Source organism: Electrophorus electricus, chromosome 26, assembly GCF_013358815.1.
Source record: "Electrophorus electricus isolate fEleEle1 chromosome 26, fEleEle1.pri, whole genome shotgun sequence".
In the NCBI taxonomy this organism is placed as follows: Eukaryota; Metazoa; Chordata; class Actinopteri; order Gymnotiformes; family Gymnotidae; genus Electrophorus; species Electrophorus electricus.
In genome coordinates, this window is record NC_049560.1 from 4,821,468 (window position 1) to 4,840,960 (window position 19,493).

Sequence of the window (19,493 nt, forward strand, 5' to 3'; positions counted from 1 at the left end):
TTTGTCCTGCACTTGCGCACGCCCCAGCGGAATTATTGATCACGCCACAGAACACAGACGCAGTGACATGCTTGAAAAAAGCAAAAAGAAAAAAAAGTTCAATTAACTACAGAGGTCACGTACAGTGAACGCCGCGACACTCGGAGGAGACGAGCACGATTTGTGGAGCAGGAAACACTTCGGTGCGTTTGCGGAATGGCCGTGAATCACCGTTTGGCTCGCTGGGGGGTGTGTGTGTGGGGGGGCATCCGTGATGGCGGAGGAAGAGGTTAAGAGCCGTGGAGGTTGGCTTGATGTACGGGCGCGCGTCTGACCGAGGCAGAAGCGCATCACGCGCGGGAAGGCTAGGAATGGATCGCCTCGCAACTTTTATACGCGACCGTAAATTAGGCCAAATTTGTCACAAAGGAACGAGACGGTGAGTGCAGAACCAGGAGTGGGAGCAGCGCAAAGAAAAGCACGTCGTCGCGTCCCATCCATTACTCTGCCAAAAGGACGGCCAGGGAGGCGGGCTCGTGACAGCACGCAGATATACGGCACGCGCTAACAGGTCTTCGATTTACAGCGACACCGAAACGCACGATCACTATTTGTGGGCGCTTGTTACGCGCGATCAGAGATGCACAAAAGCCGAAAGACAGGATACATAACAAGATAATAACGCACAAGCGCGACACAATAAGACGGTAAGACTGGAAGAAAAAAAAGTCGTGTTATATAGGTCTGGAATTTATTATTTATCTAACCTAAACACTAATCTTGACCCTAACATTGAAATCTGTTTGATATCATGGTTTATTGACTTTTTGTTCATTAGATAGTTATTAAACGTAACCACTAGTGTGCATTAGTTTCCTGTGAAGTGGCCAGAGGATCCAGTTCAGGATCTAGTTTGCAAACATCACTTTTTTTTTCTTTTTTTTTTTTTGCAGGGAAGAAAAGCACCTGCCTCATGTGCCAAGGACATCCCTACTCATTTTTGCATATTCCTTGGGATAGCTGCATATTCAGCACATTCTCATGCATATTAAACAGGCTGTCTGATGTTGATAATGGCACTTCAGGAGCGAGAATAGTACGCTGAAAGTTGTGCGGCGGGCGAGCGCCTACGGGAGAGAGGCTCAATAAATCAGGGCGATTAACTCGCCCTGAATTCACATGAACTCATATGAAATGTTATGAATGGTTAAGACCAGGCCTACACATGTTGCATGGCCTTTATTCCGACTTCAGTGAAATCCAACAAAACATTTTTTTGAAATCGTTTTATGAATTTTTCCATCAGTTCAGGCTGGTCACCAAGCAACCATACCAGTGGCGCTACAGTTCACCACCCTGGAGTCTTTTTGTGTCCACATTTAACCTCCTGCCTCTCTGGGAAAAAAAACCCCAAACATTTTATCTGTTCACATTTCATTCTGAGTGAGCTCATCTAATTAATTATAGAATAATTAGATTCTCCTGTTAATGAGGTTGTTAGAGTTAAATTGTGTGAAAAACGGGAAAAGCAAATACTGATAAGCTGTTTACTACCTGACACTGTGCCACTTTAACAGGCTGTTTTTTCGGAGACAAAGAGTACTTTGTACTGAGGGAGTCCTCATCCAGACAGTAATTAAGACTAAGCTTAGTGTTACTTTATATATTGGACACCATCCTTGCAGGGAGTTCTGAAGAGACAGTGTTTCACCTCCACGTGTCCTAGGGTCAGTATCCTACTGGGCAGGAGGCCTGGGAAAGGGGAAATGCTAATGCATGATGGGTGATGGAGTCCTCGGGGGCAGAGAGATGAGAAGCATCTGAGAGAAGAGGGAGATGGGAAAGGTTACAGAGCGCATTCACACACGCGCGGGGAAGCCTGGTGGTTGATGGGTAAGACCCCAGCGCGGTCCATACACTGACCCCAGGAGTCAGTGGCGATCCCTGGACCGGTAGAACTGAGTCAGGGATTTACTCCCCGGCTGCAAAACAGCCTTCCCTCCCCAGGCAAGAATGTCGCTATTACACAATAACTGCATGCAGGATGAACAGCCATTGTCTGTCGTAAAGGGCGCAGTCAGAAGTCCTCGACACTCGCGCGGCTTCATCCAAACGACAGACCCACCCGAGCGGCTCCGCGGCGCGAACGGCAAGGGCGGATGATGAAGACTCCTGTCACCGCCCACGGACTGCAGCCGACCCCGCGTGCCCTTCCACACACAGCGAGAAGTGCAGGATTGCAGGGTATGAATTAAACACGCCCTGCTCCTGCCTGCGAGCACTCGGCCTGGGGTACCGAACAACCCCGGGGGGCTTTGTCACATGACGACACGCATGACAACGCAGCTGCGCAAACGCATTACCTTTTAAACACGCCTCATCTCTGCAGCACCTCTCTCTCTCTCTCTCTCTCTCTCTCGCTCTCTCTCGCTCTCTCTCTCTCGCTCTCTCTCTCGCTCTCTCTCTCTCTCTCTCTCTCTCTCTCTCTCTCTCTCTCTCTCGCTCTCTCTCTCCCCACAGTTGCCCCACCACCATCTCCATCTCTCTCTCTTTCTCCTTGCTCTGCATGCGTGGAAGCTGCTTGGCAAAAATCCAATCAGTTAACCAAGCAAAAACACTAACAACTTCAGTAACGCGGAGTAAAAGAGCTGCTTTGCTAAATGGCCCGAAGAAAATGCTAGAAGAGGAGAAGCAGCAGAAAAGCCCACACAGAGGTTAATGAGAGGCAACGGGATGCTTCCTAAAATACACCACGCACAGTCAAGTGTGTGAAGTACAGGCATTGTGGGCAATTTGGGTAGAAACTGTTGGGTTACTGACCGAAAAGGCCAAAAGTGTCAGACTGATGATGTGAAAGGCTGACAAAGCCAGTGGTCTTTAGGAACGCTGCATGTCTTGGCAAACCAGGGTCTTCGTCGGGTCTCCGCCTATCACCGAGCTTCCATAGTGCATGCACAGGAAGCACTGCACCTGAGAACTCTCTCTCAAAGGGCCATGAGCCGCGGATTCGATACCCAGCCAAGTTCCTCAGATTCCACGGAAACGGCTTCCTCATCTGAGCCGACACACACGCGCACACACACGCGCGCGCGCACACATGCACGTACGCACGCATGTACACACGCACACATTCACAGCGATGAAACCTGCTGTTTTAAACTCATTCATGCGCAGTACAATTATAAGCCCTGCTGATAAAAAACTGCACCTCGGCAGAAGCTGTAAGTGAAATGGAGGTGGTGTTAGCCCACACAACATTGCTTTCCTTACCCTTCCTACCATTCCGCTTTCTTCAACACACTTTTGTATGCAGCTGAAAACACTTTTCCCACCACCGTGCATGGAACACAGTTCCCTAATCAGGCTCATGCAAAAAACAATTACCAAGATCCTACAATCAATGCGGGTGGACAAACTATAAATCCAGAGAGGTCTAGCAGGGTGGTGCCGATCGCTCAGCTCTTCCAGATCAGATTCGTCTTCTTCTCTTAGCCACACGTGTGTGCGGTTAAAGCCAGTAGATTGGAACGAAGGGGAAAAAAAAGTTAAGACCAGTGGAGAAACAGGAAGCTAAAGACAGACGGGAATTAAAGATAAAGATAATAGGTGAGAAATGGAGAGGGTCAAAAATGAAGAATCCGTCTGAGACGTTTTGTTGCCTTTTTTCCTTTTAAATGGTGTGTCTGTAGAGATACTTAAGAACTGTAAAGTTGGGTGAAATTTAGTATGGCTTTGCGCTGTGTTGCATTTGAAATTGCATTTGAATAAATAAGAAATGCAAGTGATTAAGCTTAGGGCTAGGAAGGGTTTTAGTGCCTGGTGTTGTTTTGTAAAACCTTTGTATTCTTTTGAACTCTGGGTGGGTTAGGGTCTGTACAGCAGGTTCACTCCACATGTACAAGGGAACTAAAAAATAGCAGAATGAATACCCTGCACTGGCAGGGAAGTCAGTGTAATTAAGAAGAAGCCAAAACTGACGTCCAGGAAGGGAGATTCCTGAGGTGCTGGATAATGAATGAGCTGATAGTAGATGGGATAGTTAGGGAAAATGTTGCTTTTATTCAAAACGCCTGCTATGATACCTAACCGGATGTGTAAGAGAAAAACGATTACTGCACGAAATATGGGCCATGTTTCAGTGAACTACAGCTCCAGAGATACAACCCCTGTAATCAATAATGGCGGCCATGGCTCATAGCGCTGACCCCGTTCACTCCTCGCTGTCACCTCTTCATCTGGGCAGAGGTTTCTCCTCCCCTGCCTATTCACCTCCCTGTCCACAGCACAGGTGCCGTGTAGAGAGGCCATGAGAAGAGGCTGTTCTCCTGAGCGGGTTTCATTAGCCCGAGTCCTCATCCTCCAGAATCCAACCCTCCTCCACCCAGCACTCCCCCATCCAACCCTCCTCCGTCCGATAACCTGCTCCTCCCAACCCGCCTCCGCCCAACGCTCATCCGTCCAATCTTCCTCCATCTAACCCCGCCCCATCCAGCTCTCCTCCTCCACCCGATAAGCCTGCATCCAACGCTGCCCCACCCAGCGCCCTCCTAACCGACGCTGCTCCTCCGCCCAACCCGCCTCCCGAGTCTTCACGGCACGTGCGTGGGAAGGCCTCCGTCGCTCCCCTTACGCTGCATAATACACAAGGAGAGCGAAGACAAAAGATGAATCATTCATGCCCGTTATGTTGGGACATGAAGGCACGCCACTGAAAGTGACCCAAGGGAACCGGGAACAAAAGAAAACATCGTCCTCTGTTGTTGTCCAAACACATTAACCCTGGGAGACGTCCCAGGGTGTGAGCCTGCCGGGGACGCCCACTGGGCTGTTGTGACGAGAAGTAACCTTCGGCATTCTGACCCCAACGGCTGCGGGCCGCGACCCCTCCCGGCAGGCTCTCTGTTGCGCAGCTCTGTCTTAAATGTAGCGGGAGACGGTGTGAGATTTCGTCTCATATTTCACTCTCTGCCTCTGACCTGCTCCCGCGACCTTTACCTCGGAGTCGCAAGCGCACCACGTGAGGATGCGCTGAGATGACATCCTCCTTCATGGCATCTGTCCGTTCTCTCAAGTCATCTTTTGTCTACTACTCAAATTCATTTAATTTCACTAATGAATTCGCTGACAATAATTACCGACAGATACTCAACACGGCGACGCCATCGCACCGCGCTGCTTCCCCGCACGGTAGCGCCTTCATCCCTGTGCATTTCTGCAGGAGATTTCATTGGCGGGGGACGGAAACGTCGTCTGCAGGCTACAGCTCGCCTTGCTTTTGGCACAGCACTGAGAATCTGTGCCATCGGTGACACGTCATCGCACAAACTTTCCCTGAGATAACTGCTTCCTGCATCCTTCTGCTCCCTCCTCTTATTCATTCAGACATGTGCCGTCCCCGTGACTGCAGTGTGTCTACGTCGCATGACATGGAAATTACCAACAGATTAATTGGAGAAAGATTGGATAAAATTTTCAAATTTCACATATTTTTTGTCAACACTTTACATTACAACACCATTGCTGTAGCGTAATTAAATATATCATAACATGCTTGTCACACTTATATTTCACTTCCATAATGGAAGACAAAGAACTGTACCTCAGTATATTACACTGTAATGGCATAGATGGTGCAGACACATTGTACCCGCTGTGCTGTAATGCAAAGTGTTCAGTTGTAAAGTTTGTCCCGTGTATACAACAGGTGTACAGGAGCTAATTATTGGGCTTGATGTTTAGGACTCAAAAACAAATAAATGGAAATACATGCGTCAAAGAGCCATGGTGCAGGTACGAGAAAGACATGATAGCAAATAGAGTCAGATTAGATGGGTCAGGGGCCCCGATGCCTGTGCATCTGTCCTATACACTGTGTGTGTGTGTGTGTGTGTGTGTGTGTGTGGGGGGGGGGGGGGTAGATGGGAAACTCTTCTTTTCCACATCATTACGCTTACTTTTAACAGCCTGTCCACTCTTGGTGTGTGCCGCTCCTGGGCAGCTAATGAAAACCACTCTCTCCTTCCAGCACAGTCTGAGGTCTCAGTAGATTTCACCTTCCATGTAGTGCACTTCTAGGAATGCGCACTTCTAAGGATGTGCACTAGCCTGAGGGTGGCACGCAAACTCTAAGGCACACCACGACTGTTCAAAGTGATACTAACCTGATTGCCTCTGGCCTCAGCATGTATCCAACATGTCTGGCCAACTCTGTGCAAATGGGAAAAGGTTAGATGGGTTTCCGTTATTAAAGGGGCAGCGTTGTGTTTACAATCAACAAAATAGCATCACAGAATGTTCCCAAACATTCTCAGACTGAACCTAAACTCAGCGGAGCCCACAGTTCACTGCAGGCATTCAAAGTCACATTTGAAAGCTTTAAATATGTTGTTTATGCATATATCATCCCTAAGAAATGAACTAAATGGAAGCTGGAAAAGAAACAACTTATAACGAGTTAAAGAATCAGTACAAATAAAATGGAATCTGATCTAAAAATATGCTTACAGGTGCCAGGATTGTGACTTAGATGCATAAGCAGCCTGAGACGTTGTGTTTCATGTGGCAACCACAACACACATAGAGGCTCAGGTGTCCTCAGGTATCACCTTTACATGTACAAGCGTACCCCACTACAACCTTTGGATTAGGAAGTTCAAATTTATTGGACAAATTAGAGCTATGTTCTCCCTGTCATCTTAGAAGGTGAAACCATTATTTAAAAAGTTTATTAATAAGCTGGTGAAGTGTTACACGTTAATTTCATGTAGTCTTGGCAAACAGCTTAATTATGGCATGGACCCAAATGCAGGCCTCTTACCGACGTTCGTCTGAATTAAAGCAAAGCTACCGGCTTTGAGAGTCTCCGTCTCTGCAGCGGCGTTGCTTAAGCAGTCTGGAGTGTTTTCATGACAACACCATCATGCCGTTCTGCCACTTAATTAGACTTTCTTTTAAAGGAACTGATGAGCTACTCGAGTTCGTTGTTAGATAACCGTTGATGTAGCGATGGTGTGGCGTACGCCTCCTACAGGAGTGTGGTGGGGGTGGCGTAATGTAATTACCATTTGAAGCAAGACATGGAACTGCGTTTGGAATACGGCATTTACGCACAGGACTGGAGAGAAATGAAAAGCGAATTAGGTTGATTTACTCGCCAGGCTAACTAAATACAAAACTGACTGACAGCGCACGAAAGCAAACACCATGGAATGGTCTGAAATTAAACTAAACAGCTCTCTAAGACTGTAAAAGGAATAAAACGTAAAGCCTGTAGTACTGACAGCCCCAAAACCATACAGTAACGCAATAAAAACAGGAATAGATGTTGCTTTGATTTTAAATCCGGTACTTGTGCGTGCGTGCGTGCGTTCGTGTGTGTGTGTGTGTGTGTGTGTGTGTGTGTGTGTGTGTGTGTGTGTGTGTGTGTGTGTGTGTGTATTTAGCTATTTGTGGGAACCAAAAGTTTGGTATGTCTCCACGAGGATTTCTTGAGGAAAAATGTCGTTTTTATTTGAAAAATTACGAGGGACAAAAGCCTTTCTGTACCTGAGGTTGCGTTTTGCCGAATGCATTATATAGTGATAATAATATTCAAGTCACTCTAAATAACCCACAAATAGTGTTAGAAAACGAACTGTCTCCCTTTCTCTCTCACACACATGCATTGTGTGTGTGTGTGTGTGTGTGTGTGTGCGTGTGTGTGTGCGTCCGCGCGCGCATTGGCGCGCTTGCTTTCGTGCGTCCTTGCGCTTATGTGTGATAATCAGCAAACGAAATGCAACCAGACACTGGCGATGAAAAAGCAAACGGCGTTCTGAACTATTGGCCAGTCGTGCAGTACACACGTTAACACGCTTGATTGATTAACACAACACAAACTGATGCTTGGACCAAAGAGAACGAAGGCGTGGTGCCAACTTCTTCAGCAAAGACGCAAAAAAAAAAAAACCCGTTTACAAAACGTAGCTTCTCATGAAGCGATTGTTATCTCAAATACTTTGTCTTCAAGCCCGAAAAGAACTGTTTTTAAAAAACATATCCAGGGTACCGAAAGATCTCATCCTTCGCATGCGACGAGCGATTGAAAACGGTGAACACCGTCCTGCTCACGTAACGTAAGGTCTTCAACGATCAAACCGTCGGACATCGCCCAACGGTCCAGAACTTGGGCACGCGAAAGCTTTTCCTTTCCTCACCGGGCTAGCTCTCGAAACCCTGCATGCTCCGAGCCATTTGATGCACCCACGAAGCATCCTACCGCGCAGCAGAGCCGACAAATCCAAAAGACACGTCCAGTAGTTGTATTAATCTCGGAAATCCGATTAATTGACGGATTAATAGGAAACAATATATTGGGTAGATCTGGAATAACAGACAAACGGGAGTCTGGCATCATGGACACTCCTTTTAAAGTGCTCTGTAATCTGTCGATTACAAATTATAACCAGCCATCTAGCAAAATATTGCATTTGTTTCATTTTCAAAGATTTAATTTCAACCAAAACTTACAGCCCAAGTAAAAGAATCGGACACTTGCGGTTTGTCTAGCGAAAAGGCTCGAAATATCGTCTTGAACAGGTGCCTTACCCAAAGCTGGCAGCCTATAAAAATTCGTTATTCGTTTGGCGCTATGCGTCGCATACTCGCCGCGTAAATTTCGGACCTTTGCTGTGAAGCTTAAATGCACAGAGCGTTACCTGGCAGGTCATTGACACGCATCTAGCGGGAAGAAATCGCCGAACTGTTCTGTTCTTTCCGCCGACTGTACGGTTCAAGCCCCGTTACACCGTAGCAATAAGGCTTCCCGAGACTTGCCGGGATCATTTGCGCACAGCTTGAAGACGCCCGTAAAGTTCTGGACCGTCGAAAATTACCGTTAGGAATGGGGTCCTTATTGCGTCCATTTCATAAATGTCAGTGTTAACATAAAAATGGGAGATTTGAGTTGTGGAGGGCATGGCAAACCGAAACGCTTCCAGGCGTAAGATCAAACCGAGACAATCCCGTTCAGCTCCCAAATTCAACACTGCCACGCCAAAGCCAGCACCTGCGTGTTCAAAGCTGACATTTAACAAACAGAGAAGAGCATTTTCTCCATCCGCAGCATAACGGTTCCTAACTAAATAATTACACGGAAAACGCGCACGTTGTTGCCTATATGCAACATTTGCGTACTTAACGGCGGGCGGGTAGAACCAGGACTAGCAGTTCAGATCTACTCGTGGTGGGGTTTGGCACCAGGCACATCAAAACATTATCCCAAGCCACCGAGTGGGTAATAGCATCGCTTCCCAATGTGCCACGGACTGAGACTGATGCAAACCAGCCCGCAACCTTGACAAAGTCCTGACCGATTAGAAAGCAAAGCCAGGCGTGCGGCAGCCTGCGTTTAAACGCGTCTGCACACCACCGCCTAAACTGGTGGAGTGACAGTCGCAAAAATATTCCAACAGTTTTTTCCACAGTTAAAAACAAACATCAAAACAAGCAGCACTTTTATTTCTTATTTATTTCCGCCCTCTCCAATCCGTTACATACTCGCTCTTACCTTTTTTTTTAATGACCGTGATCCTTTTTTGCTTTCCTTCATGCGCGTAAAACCCTCACATCTTCACGCTAAAATTTCAAATAAAGAAATGATAATCCCGTGTTTGGCGCGGCAGATCCGAGGAGCGCGGCTCCGGCGGTAAAGAAAAGGTTTTAAAATCCCCCCGACAGCGTCGGACGCTCGGTGCGTGCGGTTATCGCAGCGCCTGCTCCTTAGTCCCGGTCGGAGGAGCCACAGCTGGCCGCGCTCGGGAAGCGGGAGGGTGATGTCATCGGCGCCCCCACCTCTTCTCTCTTGCCCACCCCCACCCCCCACCCCCCACCCGCTCTGTCCCGGGCTCTCTCCGCCTCTCTCCCTTTCCGCGACGCGACGAAGTCACGCCCCGTACAGTACCGTCCGGCGGCTTAGCCATCGGCCTCAAGCCTGAACGATAACGGGGAAACCAAGCGAGGTTAACGGGAAAGACCGATTGGGAATTTGGCCGATCTCGGCCGGGATGGGGGAATTATTCCCTCTTAAAGGGAAAGATGCCAGACGCGGAGGGACATCCTACAGACTGAAGCGCACTAAGAAGAGCCTTCTGGTTTCCTTCTGGTCGTGCAAGTGTGTGCAGCCGATTTTTAAAGTGCTGCAGGCTAAAGAAACGCCAAAAGTGCAGCGGTGCGTCTGTTTAATGGACTACGACGTGAAGGGAGAGCGCACGTACATTGCAACTGTGCAAATAACCGATATGCAAGCATTCACAGAGTTGTGTGTTCAAGTGAGAATTACCTGGAAAAATAATAATAACACTTAAAAAAAACAACAGATCAGTAGTTCAGCAGCTGCAAAAGCTTACATTGTAGCACCTAATTAAGTTTCTGCAAAAATAGATAATCGGAGAAGCATATTCTTTTGGAAGGATGACCTCTTGACCTTTCCATGCTCACTACAGCTCCACCCATGTCAGTTTCACACCTTCGCCTGTCTGACACCTTCACATGTCCGTGGGTAGCACTCGAGTCAGTCAGCATTGTGACAACAGACAAGTTCCATGAGTGTGAGCCATCCAATAATAATATTCCTCAAGGAAGAGAGATGAATCGAATCCCCTTTTACACTATTTTTGCTTTTTTGGGGGTAGTTTTTAAAATAATTTTACTATGATTTGCATTGTGAAGGACACTTAACAAATGGCTCCTTGTCAGCAGATTTCTTCTGTATTTGTCAGTTGTGTATTCAATTTCTCCGATTCACCAGAAAGCTCCGAATAAGACGCAGACAAGGCAAAGCTTCAGAGATAATGTTGCCCGGAGGAGGATCCGTCACGCAGGCCTTTGTCAGCTCCGTAACCGTGGGGCGGTCAATGCAGCAGCTATCGTGGAACGCCTCATTAGACGTAGGCTCGACGATGATGAGCGGACCACGAGACAAGCGGGGCTCTTCCTCACCTCCCCTCCGTCACCTCCTCCTGGTCCTCCCTTCTCTCATCCAGTGCATGACTTTCACACTCTTTCAGACAGCGTGCATTGCCTACACTGTGTGGTGAGATATCTATAGCAACTGCTTAACACGTCGCTCAAGTGGGCGAAGGCGCTAAACTATGACAGAGAAATGGGTTGTGAAGAGGCCTGGTACTGATTCTTCTGTTCCGACTGATGTAAAATAAGCGGGGACACTACCTATACATCAGCAAAAACAGTGATATTGATGAGTTAATGAGTTAAGATGAACCAAAAATCACATAGAACTGGCTCAACATACGAGAAGTCTGCAAATGAAGTGCCATATTATCTTTCTGTTCGTATTCAGTCAGTGTAGTTTATCATACAGACCGGATCCTGCTTTACTGCTGTGGTTTCGTGGTATGAATCATGAACCGAGCCTTGGGTTTTTGACGCAGCACACGGTCTGCAAGGTCTTTGTGAAAGTGGCATTGTTATTAACGTGAAGCAATAGGCAAAGCAAAATGACAAAGCCCACGTGAGCCGAACGCGTGAGCTGAGCGCGTGAGCCAGCCTGCCTGTCCCCTCTGCCGTCCGCTCGCTCTCTGAGCACAGGGCTTCGGCCTGGTCTAATTGGACTCACCTTTGGCAGAAGCTGCACCAACAGTAACGGCAACCTGCCTCCTCTGCTCTCCCGGGGACAGCTAGAGAACCAGGCACTCCGTTTGGGCTCACCATTCTGTTTAGGGCTGCTCCGTTCATTCATATTAAACATCCACATACATTTACAGTGCATGGAGGGTGGCTATACTGCATATAGACTCTGCATTAGGTAACATACAGCTGCCTTGGAAACAACAAATTTCCATGCGATTACTTTCCCCTTTCACATTATCCTCTTTGCCTTCTCCCATCGGTTAGATGTCTTACGCGAGCTGTCGCTACCCAGCCCAGGGGGAGCGTGCTGAATATAGCACCTGACAATGAGGGTCCTAATGAGCGCCGGTTGCTATGAAACAATCCGCTGAAACAGTTGGTTAATTGTCCATTCACGCCCGGTGTTAAAAAGCAATGCCTCCCGACAATGGAGCTGCGGTTCGTGTCAGCACATACGTTTGATCACTTGGTCCCTTCCGTGTCGCATCATGTGACACCCCACCCCTCCACCCCAACGCCTCACCCAGGCACAGGGGGAGGTGGCCAGCGGTTGGAGGCCTTCTAACACAACACGAAAACACTGAAAAATGAAGCCTTCGGAAGACACGTTGTCAGCCCTGCTACCTCAAGAAGGATGTGTTGCTATAGATATCTTACCACACAGTACATGCAATGCAGAGAGTCAGAACCTGTTTGAAAGTGGTTCAATGGAGAAGACAGCGAGGAGACACACAGATGGTAGCAGCAACTCCCCTAAAATAAGACACAGCTGTCTATGTTTTAAAATATATATGTTTGAGCATATTTATGGGAAAGAACTTTTCAAAGGTTTCGTATCTCCATAAGAGTGTAGTGCCGTACTGTTAACAGTCACACCTATAGTACAGGTGTCAAGAGTTGCCATTCCTGTATAGAAGAAAAATATGTAGAACAGAACTGAGATGGGAAGCTTCAGTCAGGAGGTATAAGCAATGACAGAGTGCGTGTGTGAGCGGAGGGCTGTTCGATCTCGGCTTAATGCTGGACAAGTTCGAATCAGGAGACGACAGGTTACAAATCTCAGGAATCACAGGCCCATTTCCGCTGATCACACCTAAGCGTGTGGAAAAACGACCCCCCTAACATTAATGATCAGAATGGTAATAGCACAGACGCAATGACCCTGAAATAAGACGCAGTTAGTATGTAGGAGACGATCCTATCAGTTTCCTTCAAGTAACTACAGGCACTGAATATAATGTTCATCTTCTTTTCAAGACAGGTGCAGTACCTGTTACATATTCATAAGTCTGTACTGTCCTTTCAACTGTATATTCTCCTGTGCAACAGAATGCATCCAGCCCGGAGAGCTACCCTTAGCAACCATGTGAAACATAAACACGGAGCGCGGGCTAGGCTGGGCGGGGGCTTGCTAGGCTCCTGTGAACGTTTCTGGGTATGCCGGCATTGGGACCGTAGGTAGTGCCACAGGATCCTTTAAAGCATCGCTAGTCTTGGGAGACCTGAAGCGAGGTTTGCGCGTAGGCAGCTACGTGTGAGATCCTCTCATAACCCCCCCACCCCGCCTCCACTGGGTCCCTGGGTGGAATGGCAAAAGCCAGCAGTGGGTGGAGTGGGGGGGGAATCTTTTACTTTGGCAAGCGCTCGGTTCAAAGCACCAGAGAGCTGGAATGGCACTGCGGGCCAACACAGAAGGTTCAATTGAGAAAAAGCACGCAGGAGAGGCTGGGTGCATGCAAGGTGCATGCAAATGCACGCATGCACGCATGCACGCATGCACGCTCCACACATCGCCACACGTGGCCGGCGAGGGAGACCCCCCTCTCCCACCATCGTCGCTCAGAATTGGATTAGCGCTGCTCATAAGTACACATAAGAACACCCGATGAGACACGATCTTCCCTGGTATCCGTCTGTGTCTTGGCTGAACCCAGCACTGCTGACTTATTACACGGCTGCCATGTTGGTGCCAATTGAAAGTGGCAGAGGAGCTTGCCGCTGAATCTTAATTATCGGCGCTTGTTGCGCGGCTCGCTCCTCCACGGAGGAAGAGCCGCCTGCACACGTCCGCCGAGAGAGGGCCAGATGGACTCCCGATTCCCCCGCGCGGAACATTCTCTCAGCATCCAGATCCAGGATCACCTGTCATTTGTGCTAGCAAGCGAAGCACAGCAATTCGATATAACAAAGCCAAAGCAGAGAAGACAGGAAACAATGCAAATGAATTCAGCGAAAGCTGGAATTTCAGCACTGTCCAAATGCAAAAAATTCTGTTTGCTGCAGGTTCAGAAAATTAATTCACTGACTGCAAGCAAGCAAAGGTGTTGTGCATTACAGCCATTTTCCGCAGTGTAAATGGGAGAATTGATGTGTCCTAAACAGGAATTCAGCACGTGAAGAGGGATAGCATCTTCCATTTTGGAGATAGGCACAGGTCTGGATAGTTGATAGACTGGGAACAACTGCTACAAGTCTGAAAAAAAACCCCCATCTCTAGATCAGGTTAAATGGATTTGCACACTGGTTAGAGAGCAGCTAAGGGTCAAACATGTAGACAATATTACATGCACATAATGGAAACGGAGTCAGCCAAAAATCTTTCTTTAGGAGCGCAACAGTAGCTTATCGTGTACTGTACCGGCAGTGTAGTCTAACGATACAGAGCAATAGATTTGTTTTGTAGCTCTCGGGAATACTGATTGGAGTTGGCTCTCAGAAGAGAGAATTGCGTCTGTAGAACAAAACACTCCCTGGAATAATCAGACCCTCATTACACTACATTACTATTCTCCGTGACTATTCATGCAAGCTAATGACAGTCTGTAGATGTGGAAGGAAGCATCCATTTGTTTGCAGACTCAAACCATTTCGCTGGCGAATGATTATCACTGAGGCAGATGCTGAGTCCTTGGACTTCCTGAGATGAAGGAAGTGGGGTATGATTTGCTGAGCTCCGCTTACGTGTGTCTTCATGGTGGGCAGGCAGAAGCGGGGAAACCCCGGCAGGACGGGCTTGGATTTCTCCTTCCATAGACCCACGTCTGTCTCGTCACTTCTCCCAAGTGTCAAGTCCTACACTAAAACTGGTGGGGGACACTAAGGCACATTACAATCAATCTGTTCTTAGTTAAAAGCAAAAGGGGGACGCTGAGTGATTCTGATCCTCCAGTGGGTGGCACTGTTTTCAATAATGGATTGAAAGGACGTGACAGGCTATAATTTGGAACATTGTGCTAGACGACTGGATAATTATGCTGTAGGTACATTGCACTGACGTGTTAGATTATAGATCATGTATAATAATTAACTGGTAAATGAGTTTTCATGCGATATTCTTTTACCCCTCTCTCACATATTTTCATCTTGCAGCATAAATACACATGCAGATGCTACTACCTTACCAGCAAAGGTTGAAAAGAAGAAAAGACCTGGTCAAACAAACTATGCTCTACATAATATCACACTGGACATGTAAGACTGATTGATCAAATCTTCAGCTAGCATGTATGTGTCTCCAGCATGGATCGGCGCCAACAGAACGGACATTAAATTTGTTTAGTGTCAGCACCGGAGTGAACACCTAGTCTCGGCTTATGCATAATGAATTGTGATGCAGAGCACAAATGTTCGGGGGGGGGGGGGGGGGGGAGTCCCTCGGTGCATATGACTCTCAATAATTACACAGCAGCTTTGCAGACTTAGGTTGAGACACAAGTGTGTTTGGGCAATCTCGAGAGCCCATTTTACACCTCACTAGCTTTCGATGAACTTATAAAGCTCCGGCACCAAGGCCCTGCCTCAGCATACCTCAGTATTACCGCACCGATTCTCAGTGGAACGTCATATAAATTCATGAGGTTTTCTTCTCTCTATCTTTTGGATAATGAGTGTGTGTCACCGAGGTGATGCAGGCTGGAGGGGCAGTTACAGTGCCCCCCTCCACACACACACACACAAACACACACACATGGTAAATGCATAGAAATTCACTCTGAACATTGCCATGTCTTGGCTATTACATTAAGCATCACAGCCTCTTGCCACGTGTGCTGCCCCAATCATTGGTCAGTCACATAGATCTGAGGTGGCCCATATTATCTGCAAGCAAAGGCTGACATAATTTCTTGTGCTGACAACAAATCAAGCACTTATCAAAATAAGACGAAGAGAGAATTTAAGCGCGTCAAAAGCAGGTTACTAAGGCTGTTAAGCTCATCCGGCCATACGTCCTGCGGCCGAGAGTTTTAAAATGGTGGGAAAGCGTTCCCCAAGAGTGCTCGCACAGGCAAGTGTGTCTGAGACTGGAACCTTTTACTGAACAGAACATGTAGCAGTCAGGTGCGTATGGCTTTGCTTACTGGGATTAAACTTGTCTTATAGGTTAGTAACCTCTCCAGAAACATGCATTTAGAGTGAATGAAAATGATGGAAATGAAGGGTGTTGCTCCAGATCAACCAGATTATTAACGTTACTATTTATTAATTGGCCATTCATATTGTTGGTTTAACATAACGCAGTAGTATAAAACTACAGTAGACTATACAGATAACATAAATGTGCAAAATAGCTGTATAGCTGTAAAGAATGATAATATTACAAATGAACACCAGATAAAAACAAAGGATGCAAAAAAACCCATTTGTGCTCTGATGCCACTGGATAAAAACTGTCTCTATTTCATCAGATATTTCTGCTACAAATCAAGGCTGTTATGAGTGCAATGTTGCTGTATATTTGTAATTAAAAATTCCTATTTAGGATTCCACTGCCTCCTAAAACTATGTGTCTATAAAGTTATAATGCTACAAGTGATCATATTTTTAGAAGTGGGGATAAATGTCTGTGTGGTCCTACAGATGTCCCTGTACCAGATGCATTCAGCATGTCCATTCAGGCTAACTTGTCCAGTTGCCACTATTTAGGCAATAGACGACCTTCCTCTATAAGACTTAGTTACATGTCATAGTATTACTCTTAATGTATTACCTTTCCACAGATCATTCATTTCACTTCCAGATCTCTTGTATTCCAAATATAGCTAGCCGATTCAGGGCAGCAGTGAATGAACTGCATGGTAAAAGATTACATTAGAAACGCCAGTTTACTGATCTTGTTCACTATGAAAGTGAGGAAACTTAAACGTTTGTACATCTGAGAACCCCTGGCATAGCTTTTCTACTAAAAGCAAGAAAACACGCTTCATTTTATTTCTCAGAAGGTCAGCATATCAATGGCCATGTAGCCTGTTTCTTTTCGATACAAAGAGGTGCACACACTTCTTAATTCCGCACACATCTCAGTAGTCCAAACAGAAACTTTCTCAAAGCCCCAACCCCCGTATTCCACCAAGGCTCATCCAGCGTTGAATCTCGGTCGTGGCCCCGTGCCATGCGCTTCAAACCCTTCCATTAAAACCTCGTTAGTTCCTGCGGGAGCTGCCGCGTGTGTCTGTCGTGTCGCGCGCAAACAATGCTTTGAGCAATTACGACACGTCCGCTCCGTCGCGCGCGGCACCGACACGGTTTTGACGGCGTCAGAGTCGCAACTTCCACAAACAAAAGTCAGGCAGCGGCTGCGCACCTTTACGTACGTTCGGTCGTTATTTCATTACTCATGCAGCGCTTATATTCTGTCTCGCCTCGGGTCATTTGGGTTTTTGTCGTGTGCCCAGTGCGAGTGAATAGGTGCGACATGAAAAATGGATGACAGAGCATTAGCTGTTATTAAAATGCTGCGGCGGTGCGTGTGTTTCTGGCAGGCAGAGCATTATTTTTACAATCCTTCAGGTGGCTGTGAGTCATAAATGAGAAATGAAGGGCTCTGAAGTATGAACCCCAGGTTTGGATGATCGGTCTTTGTTTCTCGGTAGAGAATAGACCATATAGTGGAGGTGTTGTGGAGGAGGGGGGCCTGTCTGTAGAATGAGGGAGCGATATGTGGCCAGAGTTAACGCTGGAATGACAACCTCATCATTAGCATCATGGGATGGAGTCAGGAAAAAAAACGGAAGTACCAAAATAAAATCGAGAACGGAGTATCTAAAAGGTAAATTGCGCAAGAAACTATGGCTCATGAACCAGCAAGGCAGCGTTAGGTTGTCCCAGCGTTTCCGTGTCCCGGTCTCAGTGTGCTCTGGCACCATCCAGTTCTCTCCATTCTGGCGTTTCCATCGCAGCTCATGGATGCCATGATAATTAACCGCTGAACTGAATCAAGTATGTTTGAACAGGGAGCTTCAGACTTATCCCCTCTGTGCTTAAGCCAACTATATACATAGATTTTAAGCATATTTAAATCCTACAACAGAGAATGAATAGCTTACCAGCTCTGGAGTTTCCACTTACAGAACCCTGAGTGACTTCGCTGAGCTCCGCTGCTTTTTGTGGCCAAGTAAAAGAGTTTGTGGCCTACAAACATATCAGCTGATGCGTTTTTCACCCCACCGCAATAGTGCTGTTTACCTCCACATGCTGGAGATTGCATAACCGAATCAATAAAATGTGGTGAAGGCCAAATGGTTGCCAGTACCATGTTTTGTTTTTTCTTCTCTTCAAGACACTATCTGTACCTTCAGTGATTATTTTTCCTTTGATAAAAGAACAAATAAACATGATATAGCCGTTTGATGTATTAAATGTTTTCTTTTTACACATGCCACAGATATTTTTTCAAACAGAATTTTTCATGCTTCAGATGTTGACAATGGATGTTGCTAAATTTGTGATAAAAACAAATAAAAATCTACTAATGTCTTTCATTAGGCTGCGAGAGCATCTAAGAACATGTCTCTGGGGCTCCATTTAGTTATGCGAATGGCACAGTGAAAATGATAACGTTTGATGGCAATTCAATCTTGACACACACTGGCTTTGCACAACTGTGAATGATGAATTGTTTATGGCCATATGAATAAAATGACTTTCCTAAAAAAACATTGCTACAAAATGCTGAAACCTTATAGCTATACTAATAGTTTAATGCTGCAATAGTAATTTAATAACACTACATTCTGCTTTCTTCTTATGATTACTGAATCTTGAGTTGGAATTATCTTTTTAGGTTCCCACTCAGGACTGACTAAAACAGGACCACAGGAGGACCAAACTACCAAGAGTAGTAAACAACTCAGTGAGAAGCTCATGACAGAAGTGACTTCATTTGTAAAACTGATCATTAAGGTTAGGTGAGAATCAGTTTTGAGTATTGTGCTTTCGTAATAGATTGTGCAACCATGAAATGAAATTCATGGGTGAATGTGTCATTTTTGACACTAATGATGCGAACATGAATGTAAAAATAAGAAAAAGATGTGTGAGATTACTATAAATAATATCGTCACTCAGACTGCTGGATAATGACAAATGACTAACGCTTAATAGCTCAGCCTAAACTATCTCGAGCCTCGTTTCTGCTTAAACATCACAATCACATTGCTTATTTTGCTAATCTTTGCTTCCATTTCATGAATTAGAAAGTCTAACCATGAACTAGAAAGTCTAACTATCTCCGCCTTTGGCATCAAAAGCCAGGGACGGGAAACAATGGGCAAAACAACATCATTTGAATCACACCATTCCAGCCTTCACTAGGTTGTCAAACTTCATCACAGGCTAGAAGTCCCCCCATCAGGAATTAAGATCAAGCCCATTCCTCATAGCCCAGTAGCAGAACTAAACTACTGTCTGCTAGGACAGTAGTAGACAGCACAGGCTATTAAATTGTTCAAGACCCATCCGAGTCTACACCCCAGAAAGCCTAGGTGATTACCTTGAGAATAGATGCTGCATAGTTTCTGTAACATTTGGAAACGTTGGTCACCTAGGGCCTTATTTTTTAGCATTAATTGTCTCAGGAGCTCCTGGGAATTTCATGGCTGAGTTGTTTG

General features: G+C 46.4%; 1 protein-coding gene across 9 annotated transcripts in view; it reads right to left on the bottom strand.

Annotated features, from left to right (window-relative positions):
- Positions 1-9,746, bottom strand: part of ptprsa (protein tyrosine phosphatase receptor type Sa) — a 162,999-nt gene extending 153,253 nt beyond the window's left edge. For all 9 annotated transcript variants that reach the window (XM_035523295.1, XM_035523294.1, XM_035523290.1 and 6 more), the window contains exon 1: positions 9,527-9,746. The gene's annotated coding sequence lies outside the window, so the exon portion shown is untranslated. The remainder of the gene's footprint in view (positions 1-9,526) is intronic.
- Positions 9,747-19,493: the final 9,747 nt, after the last annotated feature.